The 25,530-nt window shown below is 42.6% G+C and overlaps 1 protein-coding gene and 1 pseudogene across 1 annotated transcript in view; both read left to right on the top strand.

Annotated features, from left to right (window-relative positions):
* The first annotated feature begins 157 nt into the window (after nt 1-157).
* LOC136311657 (RNA-binding protein 8A pseudogene) lies at nt 158-4,137 on the top strand (annotated as a pseudogene).
* Nucleotides 4,138-10,359: 6,222 nt separating this feature from the next.
* NXPE3 (neurexophilin and PC-esterase domain family member 3) overlaps nt 10,360-25,530 on the top strand; it is a 53,561-nt gene continuing 38,390 nt past the window's right edge. Inside the window, exon 1 of the mRNA XM_066240895.1 lies at nt 10,360-11,466. The gene's annotated coding sequence lies outside the window, so the exon portion shown is untranslated. The remainder of the gene's footprint in view (nt 11,467-25,530) is intronic.

Here is a 25,530-nt window from a genome sequence, read left to right on the forward strand (position 1 = left end):
GGACTTGTTGTTGGTTGGTGTTAATGGACTGAATTGTATTCTCTGCCAGATTCATATGTTGAAGGTCTAACACCCAATGTGACTGTATATGGAGGTAAGGACGTTAAGGGGGTAATTAAGGTTAAATGAGGTCATAAGGTTGGAGCCCTAACCCAGTATGTCTGGTGTCCCTATGAGAAAAGGAAGAGATACAGAGATCGCACCCCCAACCCCCAAATCTTTAGAGGAAGGGCCATTTGAGGACACAGAGAAAAAGCGGCCATCTGCAGGCCAGGAAGAGAATTCTCACCAGAAACCAACACTGCTGGTACTTTGATCTTGGGCTCCAGCTTTCAGAAATGTGTAGAAATACATTCTGTTCAAGCCACTCAATCAGTAGGGTTTTTGTTGTATTTTGAGGGCGAGAGACAGATGGACAGGAAAGGAGAGAGATAAGCATCAACTCATAGTTGTGACCCTTTGTTGTTCATTGATTGCTTTCTCATATATGCCTTGACCCAGGGGGCTCCAGCAGAGTGAGTGACCCCTTGCTCAAGCCAGCGACCTTGGGCTTCAAGCCAGTGACTGTGGGATCATGTCAATGATTCCACGCTCACGCTGGCAACCCTGTGCTCAAGTCAGGTGAGCCTGTGCATAAGCCAGTGTCCTTGGGGTTCAAACCTGTGACCTCAGAGTCCCAGGTTGACTATCTACTGTGCCACCACTGGACAGGCAATCAATGTTATTTTGTTACGGCAGTCTGAGCAGACTAATATAGTTGGTTAATCAAAAAATTGGTTAGAGTAGGAAATCACACAGAAAAACTACCTTAAACTTTAAAAAATCTTTATGAAATTTAAGCAACATACTATGAAATGCACTTACATAAAGTGGACAGTTTGATAAATTCTGACACAGTTATGTGCTATGTAGTGTATCCCGTTTTATTATTTGCTACAATTTGTTTTTTACGTTTCTTTTCAATTTTATTTTTTCCAGCTTTATTGAGAAATAACTGACATTGTATAAGTTTAAGGTGTAAAAATGTGATGATTTGATAAATGGTGTTTATTGTAAAATATAAACTGTGTATTCAGGACCTCACATAGTTATAATTTTGTGTATGAGTTAAAAACTTTTAAGACCTATTTAGAGCTTTCAAGGATTTTTATGGTATCAGGTCTTATGTTTAAGTCTCCATTTTCAGTTCATTTTGTGAGTAGGGTAATTTAGAGGTCCATTTTTATTTTTTGGCACATGAATATCGAGTTTTCCTAATACCATTCACTGAATATGCAATCCTTTCCCTGTTGAATATTCTTGGCTCTTGCCTGACCAGGTGGTGGTGCAGTGGATAGAGCGTTGGACTGGGATACAGAGGAGCCAGGTTCAAGACCTGAGATCGCCAGCTTGAGCAAGGGCTCATCTTGTTTGAGCAAAGCTCACCAGCTTGGACCCAAGGTTGCTGGCTTGAGCAAGGGGTTACTCGGTCTGCTGAAGGCCCACGGTCAAGGCACATATGAGAAAGCAATCAAATGAACAACTACGGTGTTGCAACAAAAAACTGATGATTGAATATTCTTGGCTCTTGTCAAATATTAATTGACCGTATCTGTATGGATTTATTATCTCTCAATTCTGTTCCATTGATCTATGGGGACAAAACAGTACCATACTGTTTTGATTACTCTAGCTTTGTAATATAGTTTGAAACAAGATACCTCTCACTTTTTTTGTAATTTCTTAGTTTTGGATATTCAGGGTTTTTTTGTGTGGTTCCATATGAACTTGAGGATTGTTTTTTTCTATTTCTGAAAAAAATAATGTCGTTGGAATCATGCTGGTACTGGAGGCTGGTCTCCACAGCTGCCTTGATTCTCTGTCAGTCCTCCTGGATGGATGGGACCTGAGGCAGTTGGGCAAGCTGTGAGTTTGTTTTCCTGGTTGGCTGGGGTGGTAAAATGGGCTTCACTGCCACATTGTTAACTGTGGATCCAAATCAGGCAGAACTGCCAGCGGAGTCCGGACAGGGCCTCTGGTTCAGAGCTGCAGATGGGCAGGTCTGCTGGCTAAGATCTCTCCTCAGGTACCACACAGACAGGAACGTAGTCCCTCTGTCTGCCCAAATCCGAGAGCTGGTAGCTGTAAGCCCTGCCCCTCTTCGCCATCTCTATCCGATTCCCACTGGGTGAGCTACGGAGATTCTCCTAGTGATCCCATGAAGCGAGACCCACACTGACTTCCCTGAAAGCGTCCTGAAATCCTGGGGGCCTGGTTGACCTCTTTGGACTCTTGCTTCCCACTGGAGAAACTAGACTCAGGCCCCTCCCAGTGGAATGCTGTGTTGGCCTGGGGAAGGGGTGATGTGGCCAGAGTGTCGCTGTTCCTCCTACCTTTCTTTTTCTTTTTTTTTTTGTATTTTTCTGAAGCTGGAAACGGGGAGAGACAGTAAGACAGACTCCCGCATGCGCCCGACCGGGATCCACCCGGCACGCCCACCAGGGGGCGATGCTCTGCTCCTCCAGGGCATCGCTCTGTTACAACCAGAGCCACTCTAGCGCCTGAGGCAGAGGCCAAGGAGCCATCCCCAGTGCCCGGGCCATCTCTGCTCCAATGGAGCCTCGGCTACGGGAGGGGAAGAGAGAGACAGACAGGAAGGAGGGGGAGGGGTGGAGAAGCAGATGGGCGCTTCTCCTGTGTGCCCTGGCCGGGAATCAAACCTGGGACCTCTGCACGCCAGGCCGATGCTCTACCACTGAGCCAACCGGCCAGGGCCTCCTCCTACCTTTCTAATGTGGTCCGGGAAGGTGCTTCGCTGTGCAGCCCCCGATTCTGGGATTTTCATAATGGTACCTTGTTTATGGATAGTTGTTATTTTTTTGAAGCAGACTGAGGTTGGGAATGATTTATGTTGTCATCTTCATATTACCCTACAATTTGAATCATAAAATATTTTGAAGGCAGAACTCAAATTGGTAGGAATGAAAGAGCATTGCCCTGGAAAAGGATTAAAAAGCAAGGCATCAGAATAACAAAGCTTTTCTTGTACTGTTTAACATGTGTTTGAAGGTAAAGAAAGTTTTTCTGCACCTCAAACAAGATTCTTCCAAATTTAGATATGTAATCTAACAGAGGGTTAAGACCATGTGTCCTTTTTAAAACAGATTAGTAATGCCCTGGCCGGATGGCTCAGTGGTAGAGCGTCGGCCTGGCGTGCAGGAGTCCCGGCCAGGGCACACAGGAGAAGCGCCCATCTGCTTCACCCCTCCCCCTCTCCTTCCTCTCTGTCTCTCTCTTCCCGTCCTGCAGCCAAGGCTCCATTGGAGCAAAGATGGCCCAGGCGCTGAGGATGGCTCCATGGCCTCTGCCTCAGGCACTAGAATGGCTCTGGTTGCAACAGAGTGATGCCCCAGATGGCAGAGCATTGCCCCTGGTGGGCATGCCGGGTGGATCCTGGGAGGGCGCATGCGGGAGTCTGACTGCCTCCTTGTTTCCAACTTCAGAAAAATACAAAAACACAAACAAACAGATTAGTAGTGACAACACAGGCAAGAGAGTAGACGTAGATGTGCTGGATCTTTATGAGGCCTGGGGTGAGGACGTTGCCGTGGATGAGGACGGCAACAAGAACATCTGCAAATGAAAGAAGAAAGAGAAACGCAACGGCTTTGGCTCCACGGGGTCTCGAGCACCCGATGCGTGAGGATCGTGAGGGCATGGCGCAGGATGGAGATGAACCCAGACCACACAGCTCTGTTGAAGGCTGGATTCTCCTGGTCACTGGAGTCCATGAGGAAGCCACTGAAGGAGACATCCATGACAAATATGCTGAGTATAGGGAGGTAAAATGCATCCACCTGAGCCTGGACAGGTGTACGGGAGACCTGAACAGGTATACTCTAATTGCGCATGAGACATACAAAGAGGCCCGGCTGCTGCGGAGGGTCTCCATGGCCAGCATTTGATGGGACAGTCCATCAGTGTGGCCAGGTGTTCTGTTCGGGGACCACCAAAGGGCATAGGAGAGGTGGCCGAAGACGCAGCGCGAGTCCAACCGGAAGCATTGCGGGCAGGAACCGGAAGCATTGCTGGCAGGAACCGGAAGCATTGCTGGCAGATCCTCTGTCGTCCAGGCAGTCTTTCCAGAGATCCCATTAACTATGCAGCTTTGGAGAAATTGGTCTAGGGTGGAACTCACTGTTTATTTTTAATTTTTTACCCTATTGCTTAGTGTTTTGTTTGTCTGGTTTTGTTCGTTTTGTTTTGAGTTAGGAATAAATGCTGCACTTTTGTTTTCTACATTTAAAATTACTTTCCTGCTCTAACAGTGCAAGGTCCCAAGTACTATTTACAGTAAGGCAGTATGGGTCTCTCTGAAGATACTCCTCCCAGTAACTGAATTCTCTGTGAGCTTATACATCAGACATAGTCTCAAGTCTCAAAGGGTCAAAGTAGAAACAGTACTTAGTATTTCTTTCCCTTGGAAGCTAAGAGAGCAGGGATAGAAGTGAAATGTTTTCAGGATATTAAAGAATAAACATTCTGTTCCTATATACCTCGTCCTGAGCACATGGATGTTATAGGAATGTTTCTTTTGTTTCTCCTGCCTTTGCTGCCTCACTTGTTTGTACCTCCAGCTGTCTAAGGGCTTATGTCTTCTATCCGGGCATTTTCCCTGAGCCTCCTTCACTGAAGGAGTCTATGAGGTTCCTGGTGCTCACTTTAGCAACCAAGGGTGAAGGCCCCTTGGAAGTGATCCAGAGGCCAAAGAAGATGAGGCTGCGGCTGAGGCTGGGAGCGACTTCAGTTAGCGTGGTGGGAGAGAACCAGTACCAGGGACCCACAGGTGCTCAAGATGTCCAGCTGAAGACAGATGTCCACAAGACAAGCAGGGCCAGTGGCAGGGTCTGCAGACAAACATGGGAGCAACTGTCTAAGGAGCCAAATTCATTGGCAGGAGATAATAAGCTGAAATTCAGAACTCTTCAGCTCCTGACCTGAATCTAGGGTGACTAGATGGGTGGGCAGTAGGACGGAGCTTTTCCCCTGCAAGAAAGAGAATGCCAGAAAACCTCTTCTCCTTCCCAACGTGGGACTAAATGCTCCCTTCCTTCTGGAGCAGGGGTCCCCAAACTACGGCCCGCGGGCCACATATGGCCCCCTAAGGCCATTTATCCGGCCCCCGCTGCACTTCCAGAATGGGCACCTCTTTCATTGGTGGTCAGTGAGAGGAGCACATATCACATGTTACGGCTAGCAATGACAAATATGGAACCAGATATTGACCATCTCATTAGCCAAAAGCAGGCCCATTGTTCCCATTGAAATACTGGTCAGCTTGTTGATTTAAATTTACTTGTTCTTTATTTTCAATATTGTATTTGTTCCTGTTTTTGTTTTTTTTTGTTTGTTTTTTTTTGCATTTTTCTGAAGCTGGAAACAGGGAGAGACAGTCAGACAGACTCTCGCATGCGCCCGACCGGGATCCACCCGGCACGCCCACCAGGGGCGAGGCTCTGCCCACCAGGGGGTGATGCTCTGCCCATCCTGGGAGTCGCCATGTTGCGACCAGAGCCATTCTAGCATCTGGGGCAGAGGCCAAGGAGCCATCCCCAGCACCCGGGCCATCTTTGCTCCAATGGAGCCTCGGCTGCCGCTGCCGCTGCCGCTGCCGCTGCGGGAGGGAAAGAAAGAGAGAGACAGAGAGGAAGGCGCGGCGGAGGGGTGGAGAAGCAAATGGGCGCTTCTCCTGTGTGCCCTGGCCGGGAATCGAACCCAGGTGCTCCGCACACTAGGCCGACGCTCTACCGCTGAGCCAACTGGCCAGGGCCTGTTTTTTTTTTTTTTTTTTTTAACTTTAAAATAAGATATGTGCAGTGTGCATAGGCATTTGTTCATAGTTTTTTTTAATAATCTGGTCCTCCAACGGTCTGAGGGACAGTGAACTGGCCCCTTGTGTAAAAAGTTTGGGGACCCCTGTTCTAGGGATTATGACAAACATGCCGGGAAAAAGATTGATTTGAGGTGCTGTTATATGAAGTTATTAAGTCTACTTTAAGACTTCACGGTGTCCCAAAGAGTAAAAGAGAATATTGATCACCCCTCTCCTTAATCCTTGTCCAGCCAACTCAAGTTCAGATGATGGCTAAGTGGTTGATGAGAATCGCAAGTATTTAATATAATTATGTGCAGTGTCAGGTACTAGAAATACAGTTAGGATCTCGTGTTTGGTTTGCTAGGTATCAGATAAATGAGGCTACCAGCAATAGTTTTAGGGCAGGGGCCCCCAAACTTTTTACACAGGGGGCCAGTTCACTGTCCCTCAGACCGTTGGAGGGCCGCCACATACAGTGCTCCTCTCACTGACCACCAATGAAAGAGATGCTCCTTCCAGAAGTATGGCGGGGGGGGGGGGGGGGCGGATAAATGGCCTCAGGGGGCCGCATGCGGCCCACGGGCCGGGCCGTAGTTTGGGGACGCCTGGAGGGTGTGGGGATTGAAGTCTCACTTTGTTGAAGACGATGCAGCTATAGCGAACGGTCATGTCAGCCAGTGCAGCAGAACGGGCAGCTGAAGGTGAAGAGGTCATATAGGTGGTCTCTTGTCACTGAGCCCTGAAGCTGCCTTTGGTGACACACTGAGGGAAGGGGCCTGGGCCAGCTTACAGATAGTTTGGAACAGGAATAGCTGGAGTGGGGTTGAGGACTATTAGAACTGAACCTCTTCCACCTCCCCAACCTACCCACCAACGTCACACGATCTCTTCCCAATTCATTCTTGAATCTATGCAGAGCAGTGCAATGCTGAGTTAGGGTTCATGCATGGTGGGGAAGATTTAAAAAGGTTAGAAATGTATCTTGAAAGTCCCTATATTCCCTTAGGCTGTGGAGCTAACCATTAAGTTTGTTAAATCCTGGGACTTAAAGAATTCTGCCTTTTCCATTACTGTTCTAAACATTGCACTTTATAAAAGGATATTCCTACTACCTCACCAACATTTTTAGCTGAAATGATTTTCCTGATGTGTCTGTGATTAAGTCTGTGGAGAAAACATCTTGAGTAAAATGGGTGCTACTAAAATTTTAGGTCATTTTGCAGCTACTCTGAAGCGACCTTTGCTATTAGTCTTATGTACAATAACTATAATGGTGAAATAATGTTAACTAATAAAACCTAACATTTTCCAACTGCAAATAAATAAAACAGATTAGTCATTGCGAGGAGTTGACAAAAGGGCTGATCGTGCGAATTCTTAGGGTGATGAAACTGTTGTGTGTGGTATGTGGTTGTGGATACATGATCCTATGTATTTGTCAACACTCAGAGGACAGTACACACAGACTGAAGTTTTACTCTCTGCACATTTAAAACCCCCTCCCCAATCTCAAGGAGGATATCAGGGATCTACGGATGGAATGTGGACTATGATAAATGACTCTAACTGTATTACAAATGTCTGGCATAAGCTCACGGAAGGGGGTAGGAAAAGGGAGATGACTTTCCCTTGTTTAAGACAAAGTCACTTTGCGAAATCGTTGACTGGATAGTCTGTCTTGGTTCATTTGGGCTGCTCTAACAGAATACCATAGACTGGGTGACTTATAAACAAATCTATTTCTCCCAGTCCTGGAGGTTGGGAAATTCAAGATCAAGTTTGATGTCTGGTGAGCACTAGCTTTCTGATTCACTGATGACTATTTTCTAAAGCAGAAACAAGGGACTGGCGTTTCTTAAGCAGAACAAAGGACTATGCATTAACTCTGAAACAGGGAAAGATAGTCTCGCACAGACAACAAGCCCAGCAAAAGCTCTGAGGACTCTTTATCTTTTGGTAAGGAAGTCAGTGGTGGGATTCAAATAATTTAATAACCGATTCTGTGCCCTAAGGACCGTTTTAAGTATAAAAAAAGATATACTGAAAGGTAGTTTATCATTTCATGCATTTAATACTTAAGAACAATAAAAAAGGTACACAAAACTAGATTGTGTTATAAGAAAGAGTTTTAAAATATTAATGAAAAAATATTAAATAATCCCTAACAAAAAAACAATAAAACTGTTATTTAAGATATTTCTATATTGCTTCTAGATCGGCAACCTCACTTGCAATTTTTTTTTCATGTACAGATGGAATGAACATTAGTAGGCTGCTTAGAATACACTGTTGCACAGATGAACGTTAAAAAAGAGTAAGGAATGTAAATTTGTGATTTCCACATTGGCCGGCTGCCCAGGCACCCACCTGAGAAAGAACCCTGATGACAAGTGTCATTTTAGCAACTGGTTTGCAGAACTCAACAAAAAATTAGGTATCGGTTCTGCTGAACCGGGGCAAACTGGCTGAATCCCAGCGCTGAAGGAAGTGCTGCTGGCCATTGCTGAGTGTAAGCTATACCAGCAGTCCTCAACCCCCGGGACGTGGACTGGTACCGGTTCGTGGGATATTTGGTACCGGTCTGCAGAGAAAGAATAAATAACTTACATTATTTCCGTTTTATTTATATTTAAGTCTGAACGATGTTTTATTTTTAAAAAATGAACAGATTCCCTCTGTTACATCCGTCTAAGACTCACTCTTGACGCTTGTCTCAGTCACATGATACATTTATCCGTCCCACCTTAAAGGCCGGTCTGTGAAAATATTTTCTGACATTAAACCGGCCCGTGGCCCAAAAAAGGTTGGGGACCACTGAGCTAGACTGTATGCAAGAGACTGCCGTCCCTATCACGAGGCAATTAAGGTTAAATGAGGTCACAAGAGTAGGGCCCTAATCTGATGAGATTGGTGTCCTTTTAAGAGGATGAAGAGACACCAGAATTCTCATTCTCTCTGCCATATGCAGGCACAATGCAAAGGTGTTTACAAACCAGGAAGAGAGCTCTCACCAGGAACTGAATTAGCTGGTACTTTGACCATGATTTCTAGTCTCCAGAACTAGGAGGAAAGTAGTTCTCTTGTTTAAGCCACCCAGTCTATGGTACTTGATCATGGCAGCCTGAGCAGCATAATACAGTCACCAAATACTTCTGACTTCTAGTCTTCTCTCGGGCGGAATCCTCGCACAGTTGGCTCATGGTGTTTTTGGAATAGGTTGATTGAGGTCTAATCTGACAACAGTCGCTCATTTTGAACAATGCTCTTCACTGGTTTGGGGGCTCAAATTTCAGTCACTAGTTCAAAGGGAGGAAACCAAGGAATTAAGTTGGGAACTAACATGGGCTCAGGAGTAATTTGTGCCCTCCATGCTTCTGCCACCAGAGATGTAGCCAGATTGCTGGCAAATATCCCCCAAGTTAGCTGCATCAGAAACAGGTTTAATTTGCTTTTGCTTTGGCCCTCAGTTGGTTAGAGAGTTGTGCCAATACACCGAGGTTGTGGGTTCCATACTTGGTTAGGGCACATACAAGAATCAACCCAATGAATACATAAATAAGTGGAACAACAAATTGATGTTTCTCTCTCTCTTTCTCTCATCCTTCCTCTCTAAAATTAGTAATGATTTTAAAAATCCACGCTTTGTTTTGCTTAAAGAAAGAACGTTTAGTAACATTAGCATCTAAACTATTATTTTCAGATAGGTAACAAATGACCAGTTCCTTTGGTTTTATATCATCATATATATACATATATATTTATGTATGTTCTATTTTTTTCCATGTCTCAAAGTTAGTTTATCCTATGTGCAACATTTAGAAGTTTGTTATGCTGTGCCCTAACCTGAAATAGAGAATTCAAGAGGAAGAGATTTGGGACACTGTGCTAAGCACTTTTACTTTGTTATTTCATTTAATCCTAAATGAAGGCAGTGTTGCCCCTAATTTACAGTTCAGGAAATGAGCTCAGAGAATTAAAATAATTTGCTTAAGATGGCACTGTTACGAAGAGGCAAAGGTGTGGATGAGAAAGTGCATCTTCTTTGTATGGTAGTATTCAGCAGTGGAAGTGCGGTGACTTTATAGTCAGAGATCCTTTAAGAACCTAGTAGTGATGGACAGGCCTCTTTGGTTCAGTCATTCTTGTTTGTGGCTATAATGACTGAAATATATGCAAGAGCTCTCAAACTCCTCAAAATTATGACTGCCTGTGTGAATGGAGGTTAATAAGGATCACAAACAGCCCAAAACTATGGTCTAGAAGCCAGCATATCCTGTTTAAGTATTTGTCTCTTGCCAGACAGCCAAACTGTGAAAGATAGGTGGCTGAAAGTCCCCTACTGGGAGACATGACTGGATAGAGCAGAAGTCTATCCTGGGGCTCTTCATCATATTAGGCACAGAGACAATGGAAGCACCTTTTATTATTACAAAGGGATCAGGAAGGCTGAATATTCCCAAGAAATGGGGACAATGAGAAGCTTGCTCCATATGGGGACAATGAAAAGCTTGCTCCAGAAGAGACTTCCCAATACAGACCCCTGGCCACTCGTGCGTGTAGACCTGCCACGAAAACATCTAAATAAGCAGGCAGTCCACTGTGGTCAATACATGGGAAGATAATTCATGTTAGTTATAAATTATATCAATTCTACTTCTTCAGCCTTGAGGAAACAGTCTGGGGGCAGGTCTACTTCTAGGAACCTGCTTTTTGCTTGGATAAAGTCACTTAACTCCACTGCGCGCCCGGAGCTGAGTCATCCCTTCCTGCTTCCGGAGCAAGGGCTTTTCGTTTTCCAAGGACTCTTGTCTGTTCCTGAATCTCACAGATGCTATGGAATTTTTTTGGTTAGAAAGATGTACAAAAGAGGATAGTCCAAAATTGGTGGGGGAGGGAGTTTCCAAGCTTTTTGCCAGGAGACCCATGTCTTGTATAGACTAAGTCGACTATTAAGAAGCAAGTAAAGATTCAAAGACCAGTGAAAGATTCAAGATTCTCCGCGCTCCTTCTTGGCAAATCGTGTTTCTCTGATGAAGGGAACAATACATTCCGCCTGAGAGGAAGTGCATTGTCAGAGGAAAGACGGCCCAAGTAGGCGCATCTCCGGTTTGGTCGCTTCGCTGACGAGAAAAGGCTTGAAACGGCGGCTCCCGGGGGAAAGCCTGATGCGCGAAGGCGACGAGGAACCGGGTCCCAAGAAGATCCAGGGTTCGGGCCACAGGCCGATAGCTGCAGCAAGCGCTCGTGCGCAAGACGCGGACAGGGAAAGATGAGGCCGAGCGTTTGGGGAACCCACTCCGCCGCCAGAGCTCCGCTTGCCCCGCTCCGCTTGCCCCGCGTCGGCGGCTGTCAGTCGGCGTCCTCGTCCCGCCCCTCTCGGAGCTCGACCAATGGTAGCCCAGCTCCACTTGCCCCTGTGTCGGCGGCCGTCAGTCAGCTTCCTCGTCCCGCCCCTCTAGGAGCTCGGCCAATCATAGCCCAGGATCGAGGGTGGGACGACGTAGTGGGGTCGAAAAGCAGGGGCCAGGGGGCTGGCTACAATCAGCCTCTAAGGATCGGGACACCAGCGTCCCCAGCCGCGGAGAGCGCGAGGCGGCAGGCCGGCCCTGGAGGTGAGTGCGGACCTGCGGGCTGTGTGCGGCACCGGGCCAGCCTGGGCCGCCCGAGCGATGCGTTACCCGGCTCCTCATGCGCGCCTCTGGGCTTCGACTCTCCATCCTCAGCGCGCGCCGGCTCCGGAGTCCGGTCCTCGGTCTAGTGCGGAGCAAGTGCCGCCGCAGGGGCACGGCTGGGGGCGCGTCCGAGCCTGGAAGGAGAGGCTCCGCACCGAGGCGGGGCAGAGTGGGAGCCCGGCAGCCGCAGCCGCAGCCGCGGACCGGAGCTTGAGCTGCGGCAGGTCCCTGCAGGGAGGGGGCGGGGGCTGGAGCCTTTCCACTCTCAGTTTTCTCGAGTTGGTGCAGCCGCAGCCGCAGCGCGGCAGAGCCAGAGCTCGGGACAGCCGCGAAGGACACCCCCTCGTCCCCCTTCTGCTCCATCTCGCGTGTCATGGCTGCTCTGTTCTGGCTTTACTGGTATCAGATTGAGGTCATACGGGGCGAAACGAGTTATGTGGAGATCCTGACTTGTCGCCCATCTCCGCTTGATCAAAGGCCACTAGGGTGTGATAAGGGGGATGCTCAGGAAAGGTTCGTTTTTGTGTGTGTGTGTAATTCCCTGTTTGTAAACTTTTTCTTGCTTTTCATTATATACCGTAAAGGAGAATTGTTATCACATTTCCTAAAGAAGAAGAGACACGCTGCTCTGATGGGCCTACCCTCTCTCCTCACTGTGCCTAGTTATCATGTGGAACATCAGGTGTGCTTGAGGCTGGCGGGACTCCCTGACCCGGATAACTTGTATCCACAGCGGAGGTGGTAGCACGCTATTCTTCCATAATGTTTGGTTCTGGTTCCCTACGACGGTTGAGGATCTTCTCCCGATCCATGTCTGTTATCCTCACCAATTCTCTGGGCCTGATAAAATGCTGTTACTTATCACAGAGAAAGGAAACAAAGGGGTAAATTACTAAAGTGGGGTTGGCTGTCCCCGTTGCCCCGTGATTGGGGTGTCCTGAGAGTGCCATGCCAGTTACAATTCAAATATTTCAGAAAGACCTCCCGGACCCTCTGATATAAATAACACCCCTCTGCTCTAGTTGTTCTGTTAGCTGGCTTCACCTTCTAATCATCTGGAGAGCTTTGTGAAAAGCTGTTTCTTGGGTCCTACTCCCACAGATTCTGATTCATTTGGTTGGGTGTCCTCCAGGCATTGGTATTTTTAAAAGCTTCTAAGATATTGATGTGCATGCAAGGTCGAAGGCCATCATCTATCAACATGCCCTATTTTTTTTAAATAGCGGTTACTGTTCTGTGACTTAGTTAACTGATTTGTTTTCCCTTCACCCCTCCCTGCCCCCACCAGCGCAAACATGGGCACTTGGGCCTGTGACGTGGCCTATGTGAAGGAGAAATGGGATCCATGAAAATAAGTCATGCAGACCTCTGCCCCTGCTTTTTGTTCCAGGATTGACCTGTTTTGGTTGACCCATCATTGTCATGGTCTGGGATGAGCCTGTGTCTCTCTTTAGACCCCTCCCTGTTCAGTTTCAAGGGCTTACTCAGCATCCTATGAAAAGTACAGCTGCTCTTTGAAAAATTTAGATATAAACATTTAAGTTTGGGTTTGGGTTTGTTCCATATAAATATGTGCCTTTGTCTTTTATGTAGGGGTCCATGTATTCTGAATTAAAATTGCAGACACTTGCTCTGACAAGTATAATTACAGATCATAGTATTTGGCATGGGGTGGGGGTGGGGGTGGGAGGCTGTCCTAGAAACTGGATGTATGGTTGTCCTCTAGTGGTCCCCAACCTTTTTTGGGCCACGGACCGGTTTAACGTCAGAAAATATTTTCATGGATTGGCCTTTAGGGTGGGACGGATAAATGTATCACGTGACTGAGACAAGCATCATGAGTGAGTCTTAGACGGATTAACAGAGGGAATCTGTTCATTTTTTAAAAATAAAACATCGTTCAGACTTAAATATAAATAAAACAAAAATAATGTAAGTTATTTATTCTTCCTCTGTGGACCGGTACCAAATGGCCCACGGACTGCTACCGGTCCGCGGCCCGGGGGTTGGGGACCACTGCTCTAAAATATTCTTTGTAGAATGGTTGTTAAAGAACATTAGCTCCCCAGGGGTTGGGGCTGCTGCCTAGTTTTCTGTAAGCAATCATTTTGTAATTCTCATGTGAAATAATGGATAAGAAGTCAGATACCTAATGGCAGTCTAGGATTGTTGCCACAGACCTTAAAGATGATATACATTGGCTGGTAAGTAGCCAATTTTGGCAAAAAGACTGTGGATTTTACTTTTTGCTTGTCATTTGAACATAAATATGAAGCATGAGTAAGTGGTGGACTAACACCAGAAAGATTTGAAAATAGACTGGTCAAGTTGAGAGTCCTCGTGCAGTAATTATAACTTTTATATCTTTCTAGATGCCTCTTGTTTTCTCTAGTTATAGAAATGAGTCGTTGAACTACATGATTATTCTACTCTTTAAGAAAAATAGCACAACCTAGCCTGTGGTGGCTTAGTGGATAAAGTGTCGAGTTGGAATGCTGAGGATGCCAGTTTGAAACCGTGGGTTTGCCGTGTCAAGGCACATACAACAAGCAATCAATGAACAACAAAAGTGAAGCAACTATGAGTTGATACATCTCACTCTGCACCCCTCCTCTCTCTGTAAAATCAATAATTAAAATATAAAAAAAAAATCGAATCAGTGGTTAAAAAAAGATAACACATGGAGCTTTTATTTTTGGTTTATTTTATTTTTTTCAGTTGTATCACTGTTTACAGTTTTGACCTTCAGCTCAGAGCTGAGAGTGATTTGCCATGTTTATGTATAAAAATAGCCTGTTACTGTTTTTTATTGGTAGGAAATGTACTGAAGTCTAATGTACATCACTGACGTAAAACTGTACTCTTTATTTCAAGTATATTTTTCTTTACCTTGTTTTTAGTATTTTAAACCTATACATCAGGTGTTTCTCTCTGTTGCAGCAGGAAGAATGGTATAAAAGAAATCAACATGTGCTTTGAATGAGGCAAGAAAAGAGTAAGAGCTGCTGTCATGATTTCTTGAAGCCAAGACCTTGCACTGGAAAGAAAGTTAGATGTAAACTTAGTTCTTAGTTCTAATGAAGCATGTGTTCTTGGGAACTGGAAATTTCCAAAAAAAGATAAATTATATTTATTACGTATTTTTATTTTTTGGTTGACCTGGGAAACTTTTCTAGAGTTATTTCCATCTAGTACTCTTACTCTTATTCAATTCTAAGAACAATTTGAGATACCAAAGAGTATTTTTCTGCTCTCTTTGCAAATAGCTTTTAATATTATAGTCCCTACATTTATCATTTGTAGGAAAATCATAGAAACCTCTTATTTCTTCTTCCACTTTGAAAACTTTCATTTTACTACTTATTCATTTAGTAACTTAAATTTTATTTTTCAATTACAGTTTACAGTCCATATTATTTTATATTAGTTTCAGGTATACAGCATAGTGGTTAAACAATCGTATACTTGACAGAGTATTTTCCTGCTATTTCTAGTACCCATCTGGCACCACAGATAAAACATTGCAATATATATTATTATTATTTTTCTCTTTTTCTCAGAATTGTCCATGTCAGTCTTCAGGATTTTACTCTTATAAAGGCACAATAAAAAATGATCAATACAAGATTCGGCAGGGTAATGGCAGTATTTCCACATGATGAAGGACCTGCTTTGCCATTGCAATATTATTGACTGTATTTCCTTTACTGTGCTCTACATTCCCGTTACTATTTTGTAACTACTGATTTGTACTTCTTAATCCCCTCACCTTTTTCACCCAGTCCCCTGTCCCCTTTCCTCTGCCAGTCATCAGTCTGTGCTCTGTATCTATGAGTCAGTTTCTGTTTTGTTTATTTTGTTCTTTATATTGTTTACCTGTAAGTGAAATCATATGCTATTTCTTCCTCTGATTTAGTTCACTGAGCATGATAACCTTCAGGTCCACCTATGCTATTTCAAAGGTTAAGGTTACATTCTTTTTTATAGCTGAGTAATATTCCATCGTATGTATGGACCATAACTCTTTTATCCCCTTGTTTATAGATGGACTCTTGGGCTGCTTCCATATCTTGGCTATTGTAAATAATGCTGCAATGAACATAGGGGTGCATATATTCTTTCAAAGTAGTGTTTCAGGTTTTTTCAGATACATACCTCAGAGTGGAATCACTGGGTCCTAAGGCAGTTTCATTTTAAAATTTTTGAGGAACTTCCATTACTGTTTTTCATAGTGACTGCATGAGTCTACATTCCTAGCAGCAGTGCGGTAGGGTTCCCTTTTCTCTGCATCCTTGTCAACACTTGTTTGCTGATTTATTAATGGTAGCCATTCCAACAGGTATGAAGTGATATCACATTGTGGTTTCAATTTGCATTTCTCTGACGATTAGTGACATTGAGCCTCTTTTCATGTCTCTTGGCCATCTGTATGTCCTCTTTCGGGAAGTACCTCTTATGTCCTTTGCCCATTTTTTTTTTTTTCAGAGACAGAGAGAGAGTCAGAGAGAGGAATAGTTAGGGACAGATAGGAATGGAGAGAGATGAGAAGCATCAATCATCAGTTTTTTGTTGTGACACCTTAGTTGTTCATTGACTGCTTTCTCATATGTGCCTTGACTGTGGGCCTTCAGCAGACCAAGTAACCCCTTGCTCGAGCCAGCGAGCTTGGGTCCAAGCTGGTGAGCCTTGCTCAAACCTGATGAGCCTGTGCTCAAGCTGGTGACCTCGGGGTCTTGAACCTGGATCCTCTGCATCCCAGTCTGACGCTCTATCCACTGTGCCACTGTCTGGTCAGGCAGCCTTTTGCCCATTTCTTAATAGGATTGTTTTGTGATTTTTGTGTGTGCTGAGTTTGTGAGTTCTTTATAAATTTTGTATATTAATCCCTTAGCAGATGTATAATTGGTGAATATGTTCTTCAATTCAGTGGGTTGTCTTTTCATTTTGTTTATGGCGTCCTTTGCTGGGCAAAACCTTTTTAGTTTGAGGTAGTCCCATTTGATTATTTTTTATTTTTTTTCCCTTGCCTGAGGAGACATATCCAAAAAATATTACTAAAAGTGATATAAGAGAGTTTACTGCTTATGTTTTCTTTTAGGAGTTTTATGGTTTCAAGTCTTACATTTAAGTCTTTAATTCATTTTTTTTTAATAATTTTATTTTTTTAATGGAGTGACATCAATAAATCAGGATACATATATTCAAAGATAACAAGTCCAGGGTATCTTGTCATTCAATCATGTTGCATAACCATCACCCAAAGTCAGATTGTCCTCCGTCACCCTCTATCTTGTTCTCTCTGTGCCCCTCCCCCTCCCCCTTTCCCTCTCCCATTCCCCCCCCCCCGTAACCACCACACCCTTATCAATGTCTCTCAGTTTCACTTTTATGTCCCACCTACGTATGGAATAATGCAGTTCCTGGTTTTTTCTGATTTACTTATTTCGCTTCGTATCATGTTATCAAGATCCCACCATTTTGCTGTAAATGTTCCGATGTCATCATTTCTTATGGCTGAGTAGTATTCCATAGTGTATATGTGCCACATCTTCTTTATCCAGTCATCTATTGACGGGCTTTTTGATTGTTTCCATGTCCTGGCCACTGTGAACAATGCTGCAATAAACATGGGGCTGCATGTGTCTTTACGTATCAATGTTTCTGAGTTTTGGGGGTATATACCCAGTAGAGGGATTGCTGGGTCATAAGGTAGTTCTATTTGCAGTTTTTTGAGGAACCACCATACTTTCTTCCATAATGGTTGTACTACTTTACATTCCCACCAACAGTGGATGAGGGTTCCTTTTTCTCCATAGCCTCTCCAACATTTGCTATTACCTGTCTTGCTAATAATAGCTAATCGAACAGGTGTGAGGTGGTATCTCATTGCCGTTTTGATTTGCATTTCTCTAATAGCTAAAGAAGATGAGCATCTTTTCATATATCTGTTGGCCATTTGTATTTCTTCCTGGGAGAAGTGTCTGTTCATATCCTCTTCCCATTTTTTTATGGGATTGTTTGTTTGTTTGTTGTTGAGTTTTATGAGTTCTTTGTATATTTTGGATATTAGGCCCTTATCTGAGCTGTTGTTTGAAAATATCATTTCCCATTTAGTTGGCTTTCTGTTTATTTTGTTATCAGTTTCTCTTGCTGAGCAAAAACTTCTTAGTCTGATGTAGTCCCATTCATTAATTTTTGCCTTCACTTCTCTTGCCATTGGAGTCAAATTCATAAAATGCTCTTTAAAACCCAGGTCCATGAGTTGAGTACCTATGTCTTCTTCTATGTACTTAATTGTTTCAGGTCTTATGTTTAGATCTTTGATCCATTTTGAGTTAATTTTTGTACAGGGGGAGAGACTGTAGTCCAGTTTCATTCTTTTGCATGTGGCTTTCCAGTTTTCCCAGCACCATTTATTGAAGAGGCTTTCTTTTCTCCATTGTGTGTTGTTGGCCCCTTTATCAAAAATTATTTGACTATATATATGTGGTTTTATTTCTGGACTTTCTATTCTGTTCCATTGGTCTGAGTGTCTATTTTTCTGCCAATACCATGCTGTTTTGATTGTCGTGGCCCTATAATAGAGTTTGAAGTCAGGTATTGTAATGCCCCCAGCTTCATTCTTTTTCTTTAGGATTGCTTTGGCTATTCGGGGTTTTTTATAGTTTCATATAAATCTGATGATTTTTTGCTCTATTTCTTTAAAAAATGTCATTGGAATTTTGATGGGAATTGCATTAAATTTGTATATTGCTTTGGGTAATATAGCCATCTTGATTTTTTTATTCTTCCTAGCCAAGAACAAGGTATATTCTTCCATCTCATTATATCTTTTTCAATTTCCCTTAAAAATGGTTTATAGTTTTCATTATATAAGTCCTTTACATTCTTTGTTATGTTTATTCCTAAGTATTTTATTTTTTTTGTTGCAATCGTGAAGGGGATTATTCTTTTGAGTTTGTTCTCAGTTGTTTCATTGTTGGCATATAGAAAGGCTATTGACTTCTGTATGTTAATTTTGTATCCTGCGACCTTACTGTATTGGCGTATTGTTTCTAGTAGTCTTTTTGTGGATTCTTTGGGGTTTTCGATGTATAGGATCATATCATCTGCAAAAAGTGATACCTTTACTACTTCTTTTCCAATATGGATGCCTTTTATTTCTTTGTCTTGTCTGATTGCTGTGGCGAGAACCTCTAGTACCACATTAAATAAGAGTGGAGAGAGTGGACAGCCCTGTCTTGTTCCTGATTTAAGGGGGAAAGCCTTCAGTTTAGTGCCATTTAATATGATGTTAGCTGATGGTTTATCATATATGGCCTTTATCATGTTGAGATATTTTCCTTCTATACCCATTTTGTTGAGAGTCTTAAACATAAAATTGTGTTGTATTTTATTGAAAGCCTTTTCTGCGTCTATTGATAAGATCATGTGGTTTTTGTTCTTTGTTTTGTTGATATGGTGTATTACGTTAACCGTTTTACGTATGTTGAACCATCCTTGAGATTCTGGGATGAATCCCACTTGATCATGATGTATTATTTTTTTAATATGTTGTTGTATTCGATTTGCTAGTATTTTGTTTAGTATTTTAGCATCTGTATTCATTAGAGATAGTGGTCTGTAGTTTTCTTTTTTTGTGCCATCCTTGCCTGGTTTTGGTATGAGGGTTATGTTGGCCTCATAAAATGTGTTTGGAAGTATTGCTTCTTCAGTTTTTTGGAAGACTTTGAGTAGAATAGGAACCAAGTTTTCTTTGAATGTTTGATAAAATTCGCTGGTATATCCGTCAGGGCCTGGACTTTTATTTTTGGGGGGGTTTTTAATGGTTTTTTCTATTTCTTCTCTACTGATAGGTCTGTTTATGCTTTCTGCTTCTTCTTGACTCAGTCTAGGAAGGTTGTATTGTTCTAGGAATTTATCCATTTCTTCTAGGTTGTTGAATTTAGTGGCATAAAGTTTTTCGTAGTATTCTACAATAATTCTTTGTATACCTACGGTGTCCGTGGTGATTTCCCCTCTTTCATTTTGGATTTTGTTTATATGAGTTCTTTCTTTTTTTTCCTTGGTAAGTCTTGCCAAGGGTTTGTCAATTTTGTTGATCTTTTCAAAGAACCAGCTCCTTGTTCTATTAATTTTTTCTATAGTTTTTCTGTTCTCTAATTCATTTATTTCTGCTCTGATTTTTATTATCTCCTTTCTTCGGCTAGTTTTGGGTTGTCTTTGTTCTTCTTTTTCTAGTTCCTTAAGGTGGGAAGTTAAGTGGTTCACTTGGGCTCTCTCTTGTTTGTTCATATATGCCTAAAGTGATATGAACTTCCCTCTTATCACTGCTTTTGCTGCATCCCATAGATTCTGATATGTCGTATTTTCATTTTCATTTGTCTGTATATATCTTTTGATCTCTGCACTTATTTCTTCTTTGACCCATTTATTTTTTAAAAGTATGTTGTTTAGTTTCCACATTTTTGTGGGATCTTTTTCCTCTTTTTTGCAGTTAAATTCTAGTTTCAAGGCTTTATGATCAGAAAATATGCTTGGTACAACTTCAATTTTTCTGAATTTGCTGATGTTGTTTTTGTGGCCCAACATATGGTCAATTCTTGAGAATGATCCATGTACACTGGAGAAAAATGTATACTCAGTCACTTTGGGATGAAATGTCCTGTAGATGTCTATCATATCCAGGTGCTCTAGTGTTTTGTTTAAGGCCACTATGTCTTTGTTGATTCTCTGTTTGGATGACCGATCTAGAGCCTTCAGCGGTGTATTGAGGTCTCCAAGTATGATTGTATTTTTGTCAGTTTTTGTTTTAAGATCAATAAGTAGCTGTCTTGTATATTTTGGTGCTCCTTGGTTTGGTGCATATATATTAAGAATTGTTATGTCTTCTTGATTCAGTGTCCCCTTAGCCATTATGAAATGGCCATTTTTATCTCTGAGTACTTTTCCTGTCTTGTAGTCAGCATTATCCTATATGAGTATTGCTACACCTGCTTTTTTTTGGATGTTATTTGCTTGGAGTATTGTTTTCCAGCCTTTCACTTTGAATTTGTTTTTATCCTTGTTACTTAGATGAGTTTCCTGTAGGCACCATACATTTGGATTTTCTTTTTTAATCCATTCTGCTACTCTGTGCCTTTTTATTGGTGAGTTTAATCCATTTACATTTAGTGTAATTATTGATACTTGTGAGTTCCATATTGCCATTTTATATCTTGCTTTCTGTTAGTTTTGTGTCTTGTTTGATCCTTCTCTTTCATTTTTCTATCTTTTGTTTTTATTTGGTTGTATTCTATAAATCTTTCCTCTGTTGCTATCTTTTTTATCTCATGTGCTTCTGTAGTGGTTTTTTCAATGGTGGTTACCTTTGAGCAATGAAAAGGGTCCCTACCCTGTTCATTGTAGCGAACTATTTTGTGAGTACTTTTGCACTCCATTGTCCTTTGCTACTGTTAATCTCCATCTTCTCCCCCTCTTTCTTTTTGTTGTTGTCACAGTTTAAATTTGGTTTTATTGTGTTCTTCTTGGAGCTTTTACTTGTGGCTCTGTTTTTTTTTTTGTTCTTTGTATCTGATTGGAGAACCCCCTTTAGTAATTCCTGGAGTGGGGGTTTTCTGATGATAAATTCCCTCATCTTTTCTGTATCTGTGAATGTTTTTATTTCTCCTTCATATTTGAAGGATAGCTTTGATGGGTATAGTATGCGTGGCTGAAAGTTCCTCTCTTTCAGGACTTTAAATATTGGCGTCCACTCTCTTCTAGCTTGTAGAGTTTCTGCTGAGAAATCTGATGATAATCTAATGGGCCTTCCTTTATATGTTGTATTCTTCTTTTCCCTGGCTGCCTTGAGAATTTTTTCTTTGCTGTTGGTTTGTGTCAATTTCATTATGATATGCCTTGGAGTAGGTTTGTTGGGGTTAAGAAAACTTGGTGTTCTGTTTACTTCTTGAATTTGGGGCTTTAGTTCTTTCCACAGGCTTGGGAAGTTCTCATCTATTATTTGTTTGAGTATGTTCTCCATTCCATTTTCTCTCTCTTCTCCCTCTGATATACCTATTATTCTTATGTTATTCTTTTTGATGGAGTCAGATAATTCTTGTAGGGCTATCTCATTTTTTTAAATTTTTGAGTCTCTTTCTTCTTCTCTCTGTTGTGCCTCAAGTTGCTTGTCTTCTATTTCACTAATCCTCTCTTCTATCTGACCTGTTCTATTAGCTAAGCTTGTTACTTTGTTTTTCAGCTTGTGAATTGAGTTTTTCATCTCTGTTTGATTTGTTTTTATAGTTTCAATTTCTTTGGACATATATTCTTTGTGTTCTTTGAGTTGTTTTCTGAGCTCTCTAAATTGCCTTTTGTGTTTTCTTGTATATCTTGGAGGATTTTTAGGATTTCTATCTTGAATTCTCTGTCATTTAGCTCCAAGGTTTCCAATATATTAAATTTTTTCTCCATAGATTTTTCCTCATCTAGCTGTGTTACCTCTGTTTCTTTTGTATCCATGATATTCGATTTTCTCTTCCTTAATGGCATCTGAGGGTGGTTTTGTTGATAGTATTAATGAGATTTAATAAAGAATAAAAAGTTAAAAAAAATCAAAAAGAGTTGTTTTTTTTTAAAAAAAATTAATAATGAAATAAAAATAAAATAAAATAATAATTTTTTAAAAAAGGAAATTATTCCCCCCCTCCTTTTTTCCTCTCCTCTCCCCTTTTTCTTGAGAAAATCTTGTGGTGAACTGTGAATTATAACAAACAATGCCTGTGATGGAGGGCCTGAATTGGGGAAAAGTAATAAAGGGGCAAAAAAAAAAAAAAAAAAAAAAAGGGGGGGGTATGGACCCACAAAAAGCAAATAAGGAAAAAATTTGGGTCAAGAATAAAATGATTTACTTTTAGGTGTTGGTTGTCTAAGAGTTATGATGAGAGGAATAAGAGGAAAACAGAAAAATGGGGGGACAAATTAAAAAAATACTATTGTATTTAGTGGAACAAGAACTAGATAAAATGGAGAGCCAGGGATGGGAGCACTGCTAGTGAGTTAAAAAGGTGAAGTAAAAACCCCCCAAAATGCCACAAACATAAGTTTGAGTCCCAGATAAGATAATTTGTTTGTTATTGAGGTTTGAATGAGAGGAGATGTAAAGGAGAAAGGAAGAAACTAATATAGAGGGAGAAAAGAAAGAGAGAGAGAGAAAAAAAAGAAGGAACCACTAAAAGAAGAAAAAAGAAAGGAGAGAGAGAGAGAGTTAAGGGTTTTGGAGTGCAACCCTCATAGAGAGAAAGGAAGAGGAGAAAAAAAATAATGAGAGATGTAACACTTATGGGTAGTGTAGTTCAAGGAGAGGAGAGAGTAAGACTGGCAGAGAGTTAATCGGCCAAATTGGAGGAGGAAAAAAAGTCTCAAGAATGAAGATAAGAGAAACAAACGAACAAATATAATAAAATGGGATAGGTTATAAAGTCTGCAGATTATTCTTGATTTTGAGAGGTTATCTTCTTGCTTTTTCTTTTCTCTCCCTCTTCCTGGTCGGTGACTCTGTACCCCGGGTTCTGCCCCTTTGGCACGCTCAGGTAGAGGTTTGCAGTTGATAAGTCTCTATGGCAATGTCATGTATTGTGCTTTAGTCTCGTTGGGAGTCGAGGCTCATTAGCATTTATAGGCTCCGACAGTGAGAGAGTCCGTGTTCCTGGAGCCTTTCTCCTAGTCTTTCCTTCCTCAATTAGTAGCCTGATAATCCAGCTATGGGGTTGCTGCTGCCTCTGCCTAGATAGTAAGAGGTTCAAAGAGCTGGCAACTCCCCACTCTATTCCCACTCAGCATAGGGCTCTGGGTAAGGCTCAGTCAGTCAGAGCTGCTAGCATAATCAGGCGGGCTTTCCGCCCACTCAAAGACCTCTGGCTCTGCTACTCTGTTCGATAACACAGGCGGGTGCCCACTTCCGGGGCGCTTGGAGGAAACTCTCATTCACTATCTGCGCGTGCAGACCAGGATATCCGGCCAGCAGCCTCACGCTCTGAGTGAAACCCCCAACTGCATGGAAAAGTTGCAGCGTTGGAATTCGCTCTCGCTCCGTCCCCGTGCGTGGCTTTTGCAAGGCGCTGGGGCGGCCCGAGATTCCGCTTTTGCCCACACAAAGGCTCCTGACTCTGCCCCTCTGTGCGATAACATGGGCGCGCACTGCCGAAGCACTCGGAGGAATCGCTCACTTCCTATCTGCGCGCGCACACCAGGATATGAGGCCGGCCGCGTTTCCCTCTGAGTGAAACACCCACCAGCAAGGAAAATTTCCACCGTTGGAATTAGTTCTTGCTCCCTCCCATGCGCGGCTTTCCCAGGGCACTAGGGCTGCCCAGAGATTCTGCTTTCGGCCCACAGAAAGGCCTCTGGCCCTGCCTCTCTGTGGGGTAACACGGACACCCACTTCCGGGGCTTAGGAAGAAATCTCTCGCCCACTAACTGCGCACCAACCAGGAGAACGGGTAAAATGGCTGCCCCGCTTGTCTTTCTTTGTTTGGGTTTGGTGCGAGTGTTAGCTTGTATTGCCCGGCTTGCCACAGGATCAGTTTTTCCTCGGCTAGGATCTCCGTGCCACAGCCTGGTTCGGCCCTTTGTGCCGCAGCCTGGATGTATTCACCCCCTTTGCCCGCCTCAGTTTCTATATTCACAGTTACCAGAGAAAGCCGCCCTGTTTAGGTTAGTGAGGAAGGCGGAGCATTTCTTATTCCCTATTTCCTTCGGGGTTTGGTTATATATTTAGCCAATTTTTCACTCGACCATACCTTCGGGTGTATTGCGAAGCATCTGGAGGCTCCAAGTATAGGTTTTTCTGTTTCTGGTTGAAGATCTTGTTGAGTTTTGGGGGAGATTTATCGGTATTGCTTCCTACTCCGCCATTACTCTGACCTCATCTCTCCTTTAATTCATTTTGAGTTTATTTTTATATATAGTGTAAAAAGGTGGTCTGATTTCATTTTCTGCATGTATCTGTCCAGTTTTCCCACACCATTTATTGAATAGACTGTCTTTATCTCATTGTATTTTCTTGCCTCCTTTGCCATATATTAATTGCCCAGGCAGGCTTGGATTTATTTCTGGGCTCTATTCTGTCCCATTGATCTGTATATCTGTTTTTGTGCCGTTACCATGCCATTTTAATTACTGTAGCCTTGTAGTATAATTTGATATCAGGTAACGTGATACCTCCAATTTTGTCCTTTCTTAAGGTTGATGTGGCTATTTGTGATCTTTTATGGTTTCATATAAAATTTTGGATAATTTGGGCTAGTTCTGTAAAAAAAACCCCATTGGTATTTTGATAGGAATTGCATTGAATCTGTAGATAGCTTTGGGTAGTATGGATGTTGTAATGTTAATTTCTTTTCATTCATAAACATGTTATATGCTTCTGTTTATTTGTCTCGTCTTCAGTGTCTGAAACCTTTTTGAGTATGGTCTTTTATCTCTTTGGTTAAGTTTACTCCTAGTTTAAAAATTCAACTGATTTCTGAATATTTACCATATTTTTAGCGCCATAAAATGCACTTCTCCCCCCAAAAGTGGAGGGGAAATGCCTGTGTATCTTATGGAGCCACTGTTCATTTTCTTTAGCTGCTGCGGGGCGCTGTACTGTAAACATACGTAAAATGAGTGCCAGCAGGAGCGTAATCGTACCTGCCACTGTGGTGTCTAGAGCCCCTGTATCTGCTGAGTGATCTCCTGGTTCCGGTTTTCACAGTTGCGTACAGCGCAGGAGGGAAGGCGAGTGATGTTGTGTGGGCGCATTTATCTGGCATCATTGAAGGCAGACATGAGAGGCGGACTGCAGTGGTGGAGGGCTGTGCTGCAGCTGCTGGAGCTCTGTGTGAAGTGCTGACCTCACTTGCTGCCCTAGTAGTGCTTGACCAGTTTAGAGCACATATCAGTGAAACCACACACACACACACAAAAACTTTAAAGAAATAAAGACTCATCTAGCTGTAATTCTTGGGGGTCTTACCAGCC

Source organism: Saccopteryx bilineata, chromosome 8 (genome assembly GCF_036850765.1).
Source record: "Saccopteryx bilineata isolate mSacBil1 chromosome 8, mSacBil1_pri_phased_curated, whole genome shotgun sequence".
Classification (NCBI taxonomy): domain Eukaryota; kingdom Metazoa; phylum Chordata; class Mammalia; order Chiroptera; family Emballonuridae; genus Saccopteryx; species Saccopteryx bilineata.